This window comes from Periplaneta americana, chromosome 16 (genome assembly GCF_040183065.1).
Source record: "Periplaneta americana isolate PAMFEO1 chromosome 16, P.americana_PAMFEO1_priV1, whole genome shotgun sequence".
In the NCBI taxonomy this organism is placed as follows: Eukaryota; Metazoa; Arthropoda; class Insecta; order Blattodea; family Blattidae; genus Periplaneta; species Periplaneta americana.
In genome coordinates, this window is record NC_091132.1 from 189,282,733 (window position 1) to 189,300,755 (window position 18,023).

An 18,023-nucleotide genomic window follows, 5' to 3' on the forward strand; every position below is an offset into this window, starting at 1 on the left:
CGGCGGTGGTTTTAACGAACCTGGAGATAGACGCCGTGGGGTGAATGTATGCTGTGAATAAAATTTACGACTTTGTTATAGTGGAATTGGTAAGTATAATCAATTTGAACTTCCAAGGGTAATGCGTGAGTACGGTGTACTAATGAATACAATTATCATGGGGCGTTTACCACAAGAACTAATAAACGTAATATTTTTCCGTTCTTCAGTTTCTGAAAACTTTGTTAAAATCTTGGGTGAAACGAGCGTTGAGCGGATTCCGCCGATTTTGGAATAGACAGCGACGTACTTGAACTGCCAACATAGAAAACAAAAAATCACACTCAATCGCTTTCACCTTCATCTTGACGGGATAATAAAAGCTTAAATTAACCTAACCTAAGTGCGTCGGTGTCTATTCCAAAATCGGCGGAATCCGCTCAACGCTCGTTTAAACATCTTGTAGTATTACAAACTTTTGGTTGATTCTGTTTACGGTTGTTCCAACATTAACCCACTGTTAGTGACTGAAATGATCTAGTGGCGTAAAATTTTTTAGTGTAATTTATAATATTGTATTTCGAGGGAGGCATATTTCCGTAGTATTACAACCTCTCACGATTGTCGTTTACTATCTTCCGAGAGTCTACATCTCAGTAAAATTCGTTCTCGGTTAGAATTTTGAAATCATTAAACCTTCAATTCTGCATTTACAGCGTTATTTTACACCACCCGTAGCTGAAGCTGTAACAATTTTTCGTATAACATAGAAAATTCTGACGGTATCTTAAAAAACAGTTTACCGGTAACAAATTGTAGTTTAGTCGATTATCCGAAGACGGGTTTGAACCTAAACAAGTGGCACCAATAAGGCATCACTCATGAGGCAACTAAGCCAGAAAATAATGGGGTAGGGTGGTCAGTTTCTTTCCACCTCGATTGCATGCATCACTAATAGTAACATATTACACTAATCAGACTGGTGAAACTAGCGCTGAGGTAGTTACAGTGATTTCGGAAATGGAAATCGTTGAATTTATAAGGTTTTTTTTATTATGCAGTTGATAGTATATGCGAGGCATAACAAAAACCTAAACTAACCAAACCTAACCTGTCACAGATTGGTATATGCAACGTGTATAAACGGAGTACGATGAGAACTACCTCAGCGCTAGTTTATCCAGCAGTCATAAGATATAATATAATATAATATAATATAATATATATATATATATATATATATATATATATATAAACAATTGAGTGTGGTCCCAAAACTTGTTAAGTCCATTTTTATGAAAGGACTGGGCTCCTTTTTGGTAATTATGCAGAACTACAGAAGCGATTTTGTTATTTTTGGTGGTTTGGTAGTGTTTAGTATTGAATTTCGTTTATTAGTACGTTATATTATTCGTAGGTCAATTACGGTTGAGGTAGAGTAGATTTTTTTAAATATGAAGAAGAATTGAACTTGTTTTTTTTTTTTCCTCGTGTTTAGAAGACTATAGGATCGTTCCAACAAGCGGTTCATGGATCAGTTCATGTACGGTTCCTGTACCATCTTATGCGCATGCGCTAGTCGAGCATCTGCTATGGGATTGAAACTGGACTGGACGCTGTTGAAACGCTTTCGCGGATCGTTATGTACTAAATCGAGAGATGCTATAACTGTGATCATCTTTGCTAAGAACGGGATGCTTATTATTATTGTTTCGCAGCTAATTCTAATTGCAGAAAATAGAATTTCGATCATTTTGTATAAGAAGATGACAAAAAATATGGAAGGCAAGAATTCCGCTAATTCAATGTCGTGTACTGGGGGACTCTCATCTAAAAATAGTTCTTTTTTTAATTATTAATGTATGTACGTTATTTATTACACTTTTAATCAAAGCTGCATGTTGAAATTGTAATTAACTATTTCAATACCCAAATAATTTCCATTCCATTTCTTTTTCGCGAAAATTTAAATCAAATCTCTAGTTTTATTATTCGTCTGTACTGTCACTTTTCATTTTTAACCTCATTGATGTGACCAGTCGATCATATCTTTCTTCAGTATCCAGGAGACGTTGGTGAGCTTATGCGCATGCACGTCTCGCGTACTCTTCCGTACATGCCTCAATCCGCGGACTATTTCTGACCGTTCCGAACCCGTGTCAAAAGCTTGTTGGAACGCCCGACTGCAGTACATGTTTCCGGTTCAGGACTGGTCACAGTATAGAGAACATACAGTAAAGACACCTAAGCAATTTCGTGGGAACAAATTCTGAGTGCGCATGTCACGAAACCAGGTGTATTATCTGGAACCTCCACCAGATGGATCTCCATGTACGACAGGTCTGGCATAATTTAATATTAACTGAAAACATTCATTACTCATGTTTTAATAATTTTAAAGACATGAGGCAAAGGAATGGCAATATAACCGTAATAATAATTACTTCCGTATCCAATAATCATGAAAATATTCACTGATTGACACTAACGTTCAAGTCACTGTTTGAGGTTTATGTTGGTAAAATTGATCCAAGTACAACATAATACATCATGGCGTCCGTTGCGGTGAAGTGCGAAAATGAACGTCAACAATGGATATAAGTATTTTGACTTCCTAGCGACATAATATTAATGATAGATAATATGCATACAAGATTATTCGTATTACTGACCAATAAAATTAATAAATATTTTACTAATATTTTGATAGTGGTTTGATACTAGCGACATAGTTGGATTCATTGAGAACTAAACCATACTGAGCTTGAATTTAGTACCAACAACATCAAAGGTGCCGACAAGAGTTGTCCCTACTGATTCTTCTTATACTGTGGACTGGTTCGGATTGTGTTGGAACGCTTTTTCTGTACTGCGCATGCTCACGATGGTTACGGACGGTTGCTGACTTGTTGGAACGAACCTAACGATACCCGGCCCCGGAACAATTTTTCCCTCGAAATTATTCAAATTTATTCGAACCTAATGTTGTTGAGTGCATAACTTTTAATGTATTGTGATTTGATTGGCTGAAGTGTTGTGTGTTCTTATTGGGTGATGTGTCTTCCGGTATGATTGGGTGGTTGTGGTTGTCATAAAGCGCTGTGTGTTGTTATTGGCTGATGATTTTTCCGGTATGATTGGATGGTTGTGGTTAAGTGATAGCTGTATGTTACGAGCTAGAATTTCTCTAAGTCGTTGGCTGTATGATTGTAGTTTTTCGTAGTTGATGCATGTATCATTCTCATCTTGCAGGTGGTCTATCGCTGTGAGTTGTAATGGATGTAGAATTTCGTTTATCTGTACAGAGTTGAGAGAGGAGGATATTGAATATTATTTCGTGAATCACGGTAATCTTAAGGGTTGCATGATTTCCGAAGTGTGTTGCCATGAGTTAAGAGCAAAAAAGACGGATCTGAACTTCTGTTGGGGAGATTATACCGGAAGTATGCGAAACGGAAGAAAGTTGGTCGTTGTAGTGCCTTTATGGCACATAAGGTTCGTTCCAACAAGCGGTTCATGGATCAGTATTCAGTTCATGTACGATTCCTGTACTATCTTATGCGCATGCGCTAGTTGAGCATCTGCTGTGGGATTGAAACTGGACTGGACGCTGTTGGAACCAAAGACGTTATAATAGTATACTAGACTCACACAGATAGCTGGTGTGCTGTCCAAAATTGAAACCAGTCTGCGCATTTTTACGCCGCCATGCTACTGGTAGAAATAGAGCGGTAAACACGATTGTCATACTTGTCCTTTGTTTTGTCTCGGGTGTTTTTAATGAATAGTGTGAATGTAATGGCAATATAATTTTGAAAGATGATATATTATCGCCGCGGACTCATGCTTAACATGTCGGCATCATACAATAACGTGCGGTGTGGTTTAAAAAAATAATTTTGCCGACCGATTGTTGCTGTGTAGGTTTCACTCTAAGCGTCACGTTGTCACGTCTACTTTCTCGATAAGAATAAGCACTAGTTTGTTATATTGTTAAATGGGTATTATTATTATTATTTCATATAGGAGTACGTTGGCTTTCTTAACTCTTAATAATAACTCTTTTATAATAATTTTTAATCACATACCTTAATGTTCGTCCTCAGCACAAGACATTGCAACCTCGGGTTTAGTCTACGTGGATTAGACAAGTAAGTGTCATTTAATAATAATTGAAGCAGCTTGTTGGTTGCATTATTGAAATTGAGGCGAGTGATTGGAGCGGCGACAAAAGAAATTGAAAACAATAATACAATTAAATTTCAAAGACCTGCCGAACGCATGAGGCCGCTCAAAGACCTGCCGAATGTTAACCATGAGAGCGCGGCGATAATACCATCCCTGTTTAATTTTCCAAGCTATTTGCAAAAGGTACGATATAATATTATCTCTGTTGTTACAATATCAATATCATTAAAAATCAATCAGTAGTTTACGACAATAAAGAATACTTAATTGTTAGTACAGGTATATCAGACTGTAGAGAAATCCCACTGAGTGAATTATTTAGACTTACACATCAGATGTTAAAACATTAGTGGAAAGATAACTTTTTGTTTTTATTATGTAAATTAATTTATCTGCAAGATAATAAACTTTCATTCAAGATCCATATATGGATAAGTAAATATACAGATAATAAATAAATAAATAGCTATAATAGCTAAGCCTCCTTTGTGAATTTATGATTCAGAGTTCACCTATAAATAACTCTTTTACATTTTGCCGGATATATTTTATTAACAAAAGCAAGGAATGGCATCTTATTGATATTGCATATGTTCATAAAAATTATGTACCATCACTCCGCAAGCAATGATAATATATCTATTTTATTTATTTAAAATAAAAATACAATATGTAAAAAATCCACACATAAAAAGTGTGTGGCTTTTTTTATCTTGCATAAAGTGATTGTTTAGTTTTTAGGTCTTCACGTTACCTATTGTTTGCAATGTATTAGGTACCGATACTTTTTATAATTGATAGCATTCCCTTTATTAATTGAAGAATGAATTCAATGTAATTTGGCTACCTTCGCACATTATATTTTGCCAGATTACCTATGTCCTGTGGTCTAAAAGTACCGGTAATATAATTTATTTTTGATTCTCTAAAACTTAGCAAGTCTATACTGATTATCGCATATTTATTTCACTTAGGAATTTGATTATAACAAGAACTTGTGTAATCAAGGTGCATATATTTATGTCTTGTGATCTAAGAGTTAATATGTTAATATAATTTTAGATTCTCTGAAACCTAACAATTTGCTGAGTATCGTAAAATTATACAATCTATAATGTGTATTGTGTAAGCCTATTTATGGATGTATCAGTATGTTTTCTATAAATTGCTGCATACGTATTTTCTTTTCTTTAATGTTCTAACACATATCAATGAAACTTTGAATATGTTTATTTCGTCCTAATTTTACGTTAAACGTCGAAAATGGCCATAATATGTCAATTTTAGATCATCACAGCGTTAAATTGCGTGATTTACGCACTGCTATTATTTGTCTGCTCTCCAACAATATGGCGGCAAGCGCAGCGTTCAATTTGCCCCGGTTTCCTCGTTTCGCACAGCCGAGACTGTAGGGGCTTGGTTGGAACGCTTTCGCGGATCGTTATGTACTAAATCGAGAGATGCTATAACTGTGATCATCTTTGCTAAGAACGGGATGCTTAATTATTATCGTTTCGCAGCTATACTTGTTTTTTTTTTTTTAAGATGGGACATGACAGTTAAGCGGCCGAGCTTGGAACTACACTGCCATGTTACCAATATGGACTACCATGCTGCCAGCTGATGGAAGCTAGCAATTGCCGTTAAGATGGCTGACGTTAAAACATTCATTGACAATTGACGCGATATAAGAAAGCAATACAAAAATCGACAGAGCATGAAAAACGAAACGTATCAATGCTAACCTTGTGTGCACAATAAATGTCGCCAAGAGAGCTATTAAGCACTCGCCACATGGGGACTGTAAGTTTGGCAACTCAACCGTTGTTACTATACCTTGCGTTTTTTTTAAAGCAAGACGTAAAGCGCTGCAGCAAGACCGTTCTTTTATTACATTTGCTTCACCGTCGCTGCAGCAGCGCTGTAGCAAGCGTGCAACAAATCAGAACTTCGCTTTACGAGTTTGCTGCACGATCCATCATGGCGGAATGTGTGTTTTGGTCTTTTGCAACGTTTATTATTGTCAAAATCGTCTAGTAATAATAATTCCATGACATTATCATGGAAGTCGAAATTATTTAACATGTTTGGTTCTTTTAGGGTTAAATTTATTACGGAAGAAATAGAAGCCAATATTAATTGTCCACCATTTTGCAGTCAGTTGAGCTACTTACGTTTTTTTTTCGACCCTCATTTTGCTGCAGCAAAGGCATGAAGCGCTTCTGAAGCGCTTTAAAAAAAACGCACGGATAGCAACAGGCCTACCACGCTATGTGACATTCAGTTGTTTTTCCGATCGCAACGCTTGTCATGTCCCGTCTTTCAAAAAAACAAGTATAATTCTAATTGCAGAAAATAGAATTTCGAGCATTTTTTTTTATAAAAAGATTACAAAAAATATGGAAGGCAAGAATTCCGCTAATTCAATGTCGTGTACTGGGGGACTTTCATCTAAAAATAGTTCTTTTTTTAATTATTAATGTATGTACGTTATTTATTATACTTTTAATCAAAGCTGCATGTTGAAATTGTAATTAACTATTTCAATACCCAAATAATTTCCATTCCCTTTCTTTTTGGCGAAAATTTAAATCAAATCTCTAGTTTTATTATTAGTCTGTTCTGTCACTTTTCATCTTTAACCTCATTGATGTGAACAGTCGATCATGTCTTTCTTCAGTATCCAGGAGACGTTGGTGAGCTTATGCGCATGCGCGTTTTGCGTACTCTTCCGTACATGCCTCAATCCGCGGACTATTTCTGACCGTTCCGAACCCGTGTCAAAAGCTTGATGGAACGCCCGACTGCAGTACATGTTTCCGGATCAGGACTGGTTCGGATTGTGTTGGAACGCATTTTCTGTACTGCGCATGCTCACAATGGTTACGGACGGTTCCCGACTGTTGTTGGAACGAACCTACCTATAGTAAACTTAGTGTTGTGGACGTTTATCGTTTGGTTGCGTCATTGGATATTTGGGAGAATATATGTTTAAGTGTAAATATCTAATGGAAGAGAGAATGTGTGCATTCTTTAGAGCAGCTGCAGCCCTGTATCCTCCGAATTATTAAGGTAAGGTTCATCATGTTTGACGAGTTTGTGAAATTGATTCAGTCTTTGTGTGGCTATTTTGGTTAAGTTAGGTTAGTTTAGGTTATTGCTGCTTATGTTTGTCCTCTTGAAAAAGGAACTAAAATTAAGGTTTTTGATAAAAAAATGTTACATTAAGTTTTTGCGGTTTACGTTGTTTCCTACTTTTGTTTTTAAGTTTTTTTTAAAAAAAGGGGGTAAAAATATAGGGTTTTGGGAAAGAATAAAATTTAAAATCGCTTCTGTAGCTGTTATGCATAATTACCCTTTGGGTAAGGTTTGGCGTTGTTTGGGAAGAAAAGAAGCTTAAAAGAACTGTTCACGCGAAATTGTGTTTTTCATAATTTGAAAGAACGTTGTAGCAACTGGTTCCTGTCGCCCACTCCTTACAATATGCTCATTTGACACCCCGTAAAGAGGTTAGCTGCAACAGTCTTACAAATTTGGTCAATGTTACTTATGTCCCGCCCACTATAGAGGCATAGGCCAATTTTACACATATTTAGTATAACTTGTTGCTTCTTTGACAGGTTAGGTTTGGTTGGTTTAGGTTTTTGTTATAGCCTATCTTGCATATACGATTATAGCGCAACATTGGCAGTGATAAAAGTGAAATATTCGTTCAGTGGGCGTTGGATACTCTACATTCACCGGCTAACTACCTATCTGCAAGGGATATCAAAATCTTGAACAAACCAAACCTAACCTATTATTGAGCACTTATTTTTCTTGCCAGATATTGACATAACTACGACACTGATTAAGAGCCCTCTATTGTTCCCAGAACTACAGCTTGTCCCTAAATGGTTATCGGAATTTCAAAGTTGTTTAATTTCTCTTATTTGCGATAGGTATATAAAAACAAATCTTACATAAGATTAAAGAGAAATTCTCCGAGTTTTCATACTGTACTTTATAAGTGTTCAATGTGAGCACCATTCGTTACACGGCACACATCTAGCAGATAGTCGAATTCGTTCAAAACATTGGTCAACATGTCAGGATGATAGATTCAACAGCAGCAACAATCCCTCTTCTCAAATCTGGCAGGTCGACAGGTAGTGGTATGTACACATGGTCCTTCACATACTTCCACAAAAAGAAATTACATGGTGTTAGATCGGGAGACTGTGGAGGCCATTGCGAGAAAACCATGTCATTCGAATTGGCACGTCCTATTCATCGTTGGGGAACAGTATCTTTTAACCAACCTCGCACATTATGGAGAAAATGAGGAGCACTGTCTTGTTGTCAAATGAAGTCTTAAAGTTCGAATTCATTCAGCTGAAGGAAAAGATAATTCTGCAGCATATCCAGATATGAAATGCCAGACACTGCTTTTTTCACTGTACAGTAACGACAAACCGAACATTGCAAACTGCAACACACAAATGACTTATGCACAGGATCCACCATTTTATAAATTTAACACTGTGACTTCATAAATTTCGCGCGCAATACAGATTGCAGATTATGTTCAGTTCCAAGAAGAAGGCTTTTCTGATGATTGTACCGCAGCTCTCTGAACAAGAAGGATTCGTGCAGCAGGGTGGGTGGGGAGAGCAGGAAATGGTATGTCGAGGGTTCGGTTTCTCGAATCGCTGCCTCAACCAGACTGCCCCCAAACTCCTTCAAACTGCTACAAGCGTATGGAATGACTGTGGATGGTGACACTACAGAGAAATCTGAAATAATTATATTTTTTTCAAAATTTCAGTGAAAGTGAGCAATGAAGAATGGACTTACTTACAAATGGCTTTTAAGGAACCCGAAGGTTCATTGCGCCCTCACATAAGCCCGCCAGCGGTCCCTATCCTGTGCAAGATTAATCCAGTCTCTATCATCATACCCCACGTCCCTCAAATCCATTTTAATATCATCCTCCCATCTACGTCTCGGCCTCCCTAAAGGTCTTTTTCCCTCCGGCCTCCCAACTAACACACTATATGCATTTCTGGATTCGCCCATACGTGCTACATGTCCTGCCCATCTCAAACATCTGGATTTAATGTTCCTAATTATGTCAGGTGAAGAATACAGTGCGTGCAGTTCTGTGTTTTGTAACTTTCTCCATTCTCCTGTAACTTCATCCCGCTTAGCCCCAAATATTTTCCTAAGCACCTTATTCTCAAACACCCTTAACCTATGTTCCTCTCTCAGAGGGAGAGTCCAAGTTTCACAACCATACAGAACAACCGGTAGTATAACTGTTTTATAAATTCTAACTTTCAGATTTTTGGACAGCAGACTGGATGATAAGAGCTTCTCAACCGAATAATAACACGCATTTCCCATATTTATTCTGCGTTTAATTTCCTCCCGAGTGTCATTTATATTTGTTACTGTTGCTCCAAGATATTTGAATTTTTCCACCTCTTCGAAGGATAAATCTCCAATTTTTATATTTCCATTTCGTACAATATTCTGGTCACGAGACATAATCATATACTTTGTCTTTTCGGGATTTACTTCCAAACCGATCGCTTTACTTGCTTCAAGTAGAATTTCCGTGTTTTCCCTAATCGTTTGTGGATTTTCTCCTAACATATTCACGTCATCCGCATAGACAAGAAGCTGATGTAACCCGTTCAATTCCAAACCCTGCCTGTTATCCTGAACTTTCCTAATGGCATATTCTAGAGCGAAGTTAAAAAGTAAAGGTGATAGTGCATTGAAGAATGGACAGTAATATATTTTAATTATTCCATAACAAAAATATCTGACAGGGTGTGGTTGCACCTATAAAGATAATATTCACGTAATCCATTACTCCGTACAAGTTGTATCCAAGCACCACGAACCATGTGTTATTATTGTGTTGTGAGGAAGTACAGCCTACTGTTGCATGTGTTGAAGTGTGTGCAGTTTCTTTTTATAATTGAAGCGTAGGGCCGAATAACGATGTATGTTACAATCTGTTAACTGTGCAGGAGGAACAAGAATGTTACATCGTAATTCCGCTCATAAATTTACTATCAGACGGGCAATGTAGACTGTTATTCCATCAATATGTTTTGTACACTGAGGGTCGTATTCATAGACAAGACTTTGGACCAAAGTTGACTTTGCAAAGTACAGAGTCACCATTTTCCTATTCACAGTCGACACTTTGAGGAAAGTAAACTTCAATCGTGACTTTACTTCGAAGTCACCGAAAATCTAGACTTTGACTTTGACTTTCGTTTGTGGCCAAAGGAAAATGATTGATATTTGGGAAATTGTTGAATTTGCCGAGAATATTGAAGGCATCTAGGACATTATTAAAGTTTCTCATGTTCGTTAGTGTATTATTATAGATTATAAATTCAAATCAAGGTACAGATTTGATAAACAGACAGTATTAAATATCCTCGTCATATTTCAACTTTGATGAATAATCAAAGAGGATTATCTATTCCACTAATAAATAATACAACTTATTTAATCGAGATTTTAAGCTATAGGTAAGGATTAATAGCTTAATATTGATTCTTACTATTTAATTTTATAGAAGATAGGTTATACAGTTGGAAATGCAGTTAATTTATAATCCTTGCGGTCGTCATAATAATGTTTTCTACATATTGAGTTCAGATAATTTTTAAGTAGTTTCTGCAGACAAGCAGGGAATAACTCTGCCAACTGTCAGCTGGATAATATGTCTCTTTCATAGTCTGTCATTGGTAGAATCTTATCTGCCATATCTTCACAACAAAACTATTTTACAATGAAATAATTTCAGGGCTTAATATGAAACTAACGTAACTGCAATAGATGTGTTATTCACTACAAAATTCTTAACAGGCAATACTATTTCAGATAAACTATACCATCACGTTTTGTAGTTATGAATTGTGTTATATATAAGACTGTTCGAACTGAGTTACGCTTTTTGTGACCAGTTAGAAGAACAAATTATTATCGATTGGTGTAAAGACCTGAAAGTGTCAATTTTTGTACTTACGTTAGTTTCACAATAAGCCCTCGAATAATATTATTCTTATGTAAAACTGCAAGAACTATTAACAATTGCTTAACATGTACCGATGTTCAATTGTTTCATTGATTTGTGACTCAAAAGATGGCTTTGATTGTGGAAATGCCTACTCTATTTCAACTATCTATTAATTTAATTCGTTTAGAAGGCAGTGATTTTGATTGCCAACATTAGAACAAGATCGTCAAATCTCGACTTACCAAAGTCAAAGTCTCAGAAGTATTGTCTATGAATAGGACTTTTAACAAAGTTAAACTTTACTACGAAGGTCGACTTTGGGAAGTCCATCTAAAGTCTCGTTTATGAATACGGCCCTAAGTGAAGTATACGATTGTGTATTATTGAAAGTTTGTAACATTTTTAACTCCACAGAAATGCTACTGGGGAATACAAACAGTTTTATACAATCAGAATATTATGAAATCAACAAAAGGTTAAATTATGAACAAAATTATTATAACATTTATTTTTAAATGTCATATATGTTAACATGAATTAACATCATGTAATTTATTAAAGTTACACTCAATGTCATATTATGAATAAACATACAATATTGATCAAATAATAACAAAAATAACTGCAGTATTGAGATGTAGGGACACCATTAAATAAATGAAGGTTGTAACAATAACAAATGAATAAAGAAAATTAAATATTACAGTTGATAAATTGTTAGGTGATGGAATTTGAACCCCTGTCCTGAATATTCAGTATCCATTCCAACAGATGGCTCCTCTGTTAAATATAAATTTTATTAATAATTACAATCACAGTTTTTAAATTCTGACTATAAGAGAGTAATACATTTTAAATAGCTCCTTTCTAACATCAAGAGCAAGTTGTGAGCACATATCCTTACAAAAATTTCTACAAATCTGTTCCTGTTACAAAATATCTTGATCAAATTCTAAGATAAACTATAGTGGCAAAAAACAACATAGACCAATTAACACTAGGTAAAATGTAAATTAAAATACAACTAATAAAATACTGCAAAAATAACGGACAGGAACTTACATTACAGTACTTAGGGGGATCTTTCGCACTAACTTGCAACATCATCTTCCTTGTTCCATATTCAAGACCATTATCTCTCAGCAGCTTTCGTGATACATCTTTCCACCTATTAACTTAATATTAATTTGTCTGGATTCTTTTTTTTAGATTTATTTAGCCGGTCATTATCTACCGTAGAGTCCACACCTGTGGAGTAATGGTTAGCGCGTCTGGCCATGAAACCAGGTGACCTGGGTTCGATTCCTGGTCGGCGCAAGTTACCTGGTTGAGGTTTTTTCCGGGGTTTTCCCTCAACCCAATATGAGCAAATGCTGGGTAACTTTCGGTGCTGGACCCTGGACTCATTTCACCGGCATTATCATTGCATAGTTACTATTTTCAGCTATTCATTTTGACATAACCTAACACTTCAGCAACATTAACATCATTAGCCATTGTGGGTCTTCGAGACTTTCTCATTCATGACACAACCAGTTCTCTCAAATTTGTCCATTAACTCTCTGTAAGCTTGTAAACTGCATGGACCAATTCTTAAAGTATGTTTTGTTCTGAATTTTCGTATGCCATTTATTAAACTTCTTTTACATTCATAACAACACTGAACAAGACTAATTCGATCTTGTAAAGTCAAAACCATTTTAAAACACAGTCAATGATAGTGATTTGAAGATTCTTAAATTTACTTTTGACACATTATAAACAAAATCTGGTACCATGTTAATCAAAACAAATGGGTGAGATAAATGAATTCTAAAAGCTCCTACAATTTTCCAGGAAGAAGAACACAACAGTCATTTGAATGAGCCAATGGAATGGGAAAACATTAACATAATACATAATTAATACATGGAGTGGGAGTGTTAAGCATCCCCCACTAACGAGCAAGACATGGAATGCCAGAATTTCATGTTCCTCGTAGCATAAAATGGATTGCTAGATGATGTTGACCATTGCCATCATGGACTGCATGATGGAGTGGAATTTCAGCAAGAGTAGAGAGAATGGACTTTGAATATTCTATCCTTTGCAGTCCAGAGTTGATGATATTGGCCTAAAATTTTCACTGCCATGGAAAGATCTTGTAGTTGAGGAAAATATTAGAAAGTGTAATATAGTTTACCACTGACAGGTAAGACTATTATTTATATTGTTTTAAGAAATACTGATGAATATTATTTGTCAAATTATGGCTTGTTCATTACTTGAATGAATATCCTCCTCCTTCTTCTTCCTCCTCCCTTCACCACTTCAAGGAATAGGCTTGCAGCAGAGCCTTCTTCAGTTACAAGCCAGAGCCATACGTCGGCAACACTGTAATTAACTGTCAAATGGAGGCCTACTGTCCAGAACACGTGTTTGTGCTAATGCCGATTTTCAATGTAAATTAATATTACAATATAAGTGTGTTGATAGAATTATGTTCGCGGTCGTACCAAACGTTAATTGTTGATTATTATAAACTAAGTGCGTGTTGGCGATAAAAACAAGACGATAAATTAAACATGCAATTCCGAAGATGACCGAAAATAGGTCGAAACATGTTAACATGGTACGTTAAAATTTAACACAAGAAAGTTCTTATCATACATATTCCGAAGATAAATTAAAATATGGCTGCAGTCTTCGGCAATTTTTACGGTTATTATTAATGACAAAATGGTTGACAATTCTTCTAAATATTAAATATTGTATAAACTACATTTTTATAGTCTTGCTTGTGGTTTGTCATGTATCAGAATTCTAGCCAAATTGTTGGGTCTCGCCTGCTATATCAATAAAGTTACGCCGTTGATTTTCAAGTTCATTGTAAACAGCTGTTTTGTGATCCCATAAATGTTGCAGTTTTGTTGAAGATTCGGAATGCCTGTTATATGTCAGAATTGTCTATATTTGTAGATGCATACACTCACTTTGTCGGTTTTCAAGGTTTATTTATTATTATTTCTTTTGTAATAAATTAGTTATAAACATGTTTCTTTTCACTTCGTATTTACAGGATTTAAAGTCCACTGAGTTTACGCTAATTGGCACATGCTTAATAGATAATGATGTGTTTTGTTACGTATTATGTTGAAGGTATGCTTCTTCATTTTTTCGTAGATCTTTATACTTGACCTTGGCCTGTTTAAAATTATAAATTATAATCACATGAAATTAAAATGTACATATCTAGACCTTTCACGTCGGAGGTGAAACAACATAAAGCAGGAAAACATTGTCAATTTACTACCCACATAATGGTTAATTGATTGGAATAGGGTACTGCGAGGGTACGTCGTTATTTTATTTATTTTTGGTATAAGTAACATTTCTTTAAATATTTATTTATTTTCCCTTGTACCATCAATAAAAAACACGTTTGCTTTTAATTTTTTAAGTTATAAGTGGCTGTATGCAAGTACTTACGCGGTATTCTGAAACCCAAATAAAATACCATTTCGGATTCCGTAATAAATTACGTACGTCAGTACACTGAATCTTTATCATATGCACTTAGTTTTATATCAATTAATGTCGAAAATGTACATGTGACAACGAACCAAAGCACTAAAACGTCAAACGTCATGCCTTTATGTCGCCTCCGCCCAAGGCTTCTAAACTTCTCACAGGTTGCATTATTATCACAGTCTAATATATACAGTCGCGCAACTTCAACACTTTTTTTGCCAACATTCACGACACTAGCGCTCAAGCGGCAGGCAAGGCACTGGTCGTAGGGTTGATACAGCCAGCACGTGCTTTAAAGGGATGCGAGATGTTATAATAACGTTTTAATCATGCGTCGGAATAAAGGCAATGTGTGCAATGACGAAAATTGCAGTAACAACAAGTTTAAATCTCCGAATTTGTCGTTGTTCAGATTCCCTAAAGACCAAGAGAAAATCATAACTCAGTCATAACCTATAATCCACGCTGTAGGTAGCCTACGTATTGTGTTCTATAAAACATTTATTAGTTATCAGTTACCTATTTGTATATCAGGAAGGAGAGTTTAAATAAAAACAAAGTAAATACCTGTTACAGTATATTATTGTTTTGCAGAGATCATGTGTAAATGTGTAACCATTCCGATTTTGGATAATGTATCTACAGTTTTTAATGCAAGTAATTCCATAATTTTTGTATTCGTCTTTTTTTCTTTATATTTTTCAAAAGTTGAATGTTATATTGAATTCAAGTAGGGATTATGGTGTTAATTTTTTCAAGAATTCATGGCGTATTATAATCCTTTTGCAAAATATTCACTTCTTGAATAAATCTAGACTGTGCCGATAAATTTCTGATGTGTTGGTGTAGATTCATGCGGCAGACGTATAAAGTTCTCAAGAAATAAAAGAGCCTTTTTAAATTTAATATAAAAAGCAATCTTTTCTGTAATAATTTGCATGACTGTAATTGGTGTTGATTTTACATTACCAGTGATTATTTTAGCCGTTCAGAGCAGAAGTGGTATAAGTCAAAATTAGGTAATGAGGTTTAAAGTAAAAATTCTGTAAAGTACAGCGCAAAGTAGCAATTAATATATCCTTCGTGCTATTCACTGACTACTAATAGTTTAAATAAATTCAATATTAACTGCTACTTTGCGCTGTATTTTACAGAATGTTTACTTTAACCCTCATTACCCATTTTTGACTTACACCACTTCTGCTCTGAAAATAAAATTAGGCCTACATTTTCTGAGTTAATTGAAGTTACAATTTTTTCAACAAAGTTGTGTATTTGTTTGTTCTCACCTACGTCATAATAACAGTAAGGGCATGTAAATTACGTATTATATAGGTAGGATAAGTTAAAGTTAAGCTTATGTGTGAAAACTGGAAATGTAATGTAAAATGCGGTAAACTTTCCTTAAAAATTTAAACCATAATATCAGCACTATTAGCGACTCAAAATAATAATAATAATAATAATAATAATAATTTATTAATTATGAACTTCATAAATCAATGTCTGTTAAATTAAGGTTTAAATCTTCCCCTTTTTTATTTTTAAGTTTACCTCAGCGGCCGAGTTTACCCCAATTTGCGGTATGGAAAATAGTTAATTTCTCAGGAAATAGGGAGAGGAATTCACCACGCGATGTACCCTACGAGATATGCCCTACAATTTTGACTCTTCTCACAGGAAATATAGAGTTCCAATGGTTTATAAATATATTTAGGAATGAATTGAATTAACCGTCCACGTACAAACAATTATATTATTTCAAACCATGATACGTGATCAGGGCCATGATTCAGTTGTAAGGAGCAGAAAGAATTACATTTATTCGCAGCTTCTGAAACTTGTAGATTAACTGCGTGTGAAATTCTTCCAGGATTCTAAAGTAGAATTAGTAAGAACCATATACACTTATTGTATAGCATAAAAATATAAAATAAATTACGCAAAACCCGTTTTCTGATGTGTTATATGTCGTGTGCACACTTTTAACTTGCCTGCCGCTAGAGGGCTACTGTCGCGCCAGCTGTCAAATGTTGGCATATTTTATACGTATGAGTTGCGTGATTGTATCTATTAGACTGTGTTATTATCGAGCTTGTCGGCGAGGGATCGACGGGGAAAGGAGAGCGATTCTGACGTCACAAGATAGCTAAGCGCGCCAAAGCTACAGTGCTTCAAAGCAGTATGTCGTGTTTTTTCTTGTTTATGTTGTTTTGAATGCATTATGCCAGGTCGAAGATGTGCTGTTGCGGTATGCAACAATTCTAACGATAAAAATAAAGAGTTGCCTCTCTTTACCATTCCTAAAGATTTAGAAATTAGAAAAAAAGTGGGTAATTGCATGCAAAAGACAGGATAAATTCAATTCTGATGCAAGCAGATTATGCTCTGATCATTTTAAAGATGACGATTTTGTTCCTGATTTTCGAGCAGCTTTAATGAAAATAAAGCCGAAACGACCGACAATGTTAAAGCCTACAGGTAAGTTTAAATAAATCACGTAGGTCTATATAAGTAGCCTATGTTAATACCAGCTTTATATAATTAGATTAGGTTCATCTATGTTGACCTACAAATTATTTTCTTTCTTTTGTAATCATGCTACTCATATAAAAAATACTAACTACTAATACTACTACTAATACTAACAGTTGCATACCAAAGGAGTGGAGGGTTAACGACTGATACCAGTGATGTTTTTTCACTATAATTCTCATTATATTGATTTTATATTAACGATTTATGACATTTTGTCATTATGGCATAATCAGTGGGTTAATCATAATAGCCTCCAGTGACAATTCATTGTTGAGTTATAATGATTATTGTAAACGAACGTGTCGTTGACATTTCATTACCGGTACATGCCCCTTTTTCCAAACTTTAGAATGAGATATTAAAATCAATCAATGTTAGATTTTTTATAAACATCCATTTAAAACAAAAACACCACCATCTTGGCCCTCGTTAAATTTTAGTACATTATTCTATCTTTTGAAGGTTTAACCATGCCATCACCAGCATGACTAAGTACTTTCAATAATACTGAAAAATTCTACAATGGGTTTCATGGCAAGAACACGATTAAAAAGGGGCGGAATATTATTAAAAGAACCAAAGAATATGTGGCAATGTTCGTACATAACGTTCCACGTGAAATTTTATTGTTGATTGTACGGTCAAAACTAGGTTCTTTATACGACTCTAGTATGTGAACACAAGACTGGAAACTAGCAGACGAAAACGGACATCAGACATTGAGAGCAGACGAATTGTTAAGAAATACAGAAAAATAATGCAGTGACAAGTACAGCTTTTATAT

General features: G+C 35.2%; 1 long non-coding RNA gene across 2 annotated transcripts in view; it reads left to right on the forward strand.

Moving 5' to 3' along the window:
* Positions 1–18,023, forward strand: part of LOC138692267 (uncharacterized) — a 36,484-nt gene continuing 18,461 nt past the window's right edge. For both annotated transcript variants that reach the window (XR_011330037.1, XR_011330038.1), the window contains exons 1-2: positions 1–89; positions 13,028–13,382. This is a non-coding gene — a long non-coding RNA (uncharacterized lncRNA). The remainder of the gene's footprint in view (positions 90–13,027; positions 13,383–18,023) is intronic.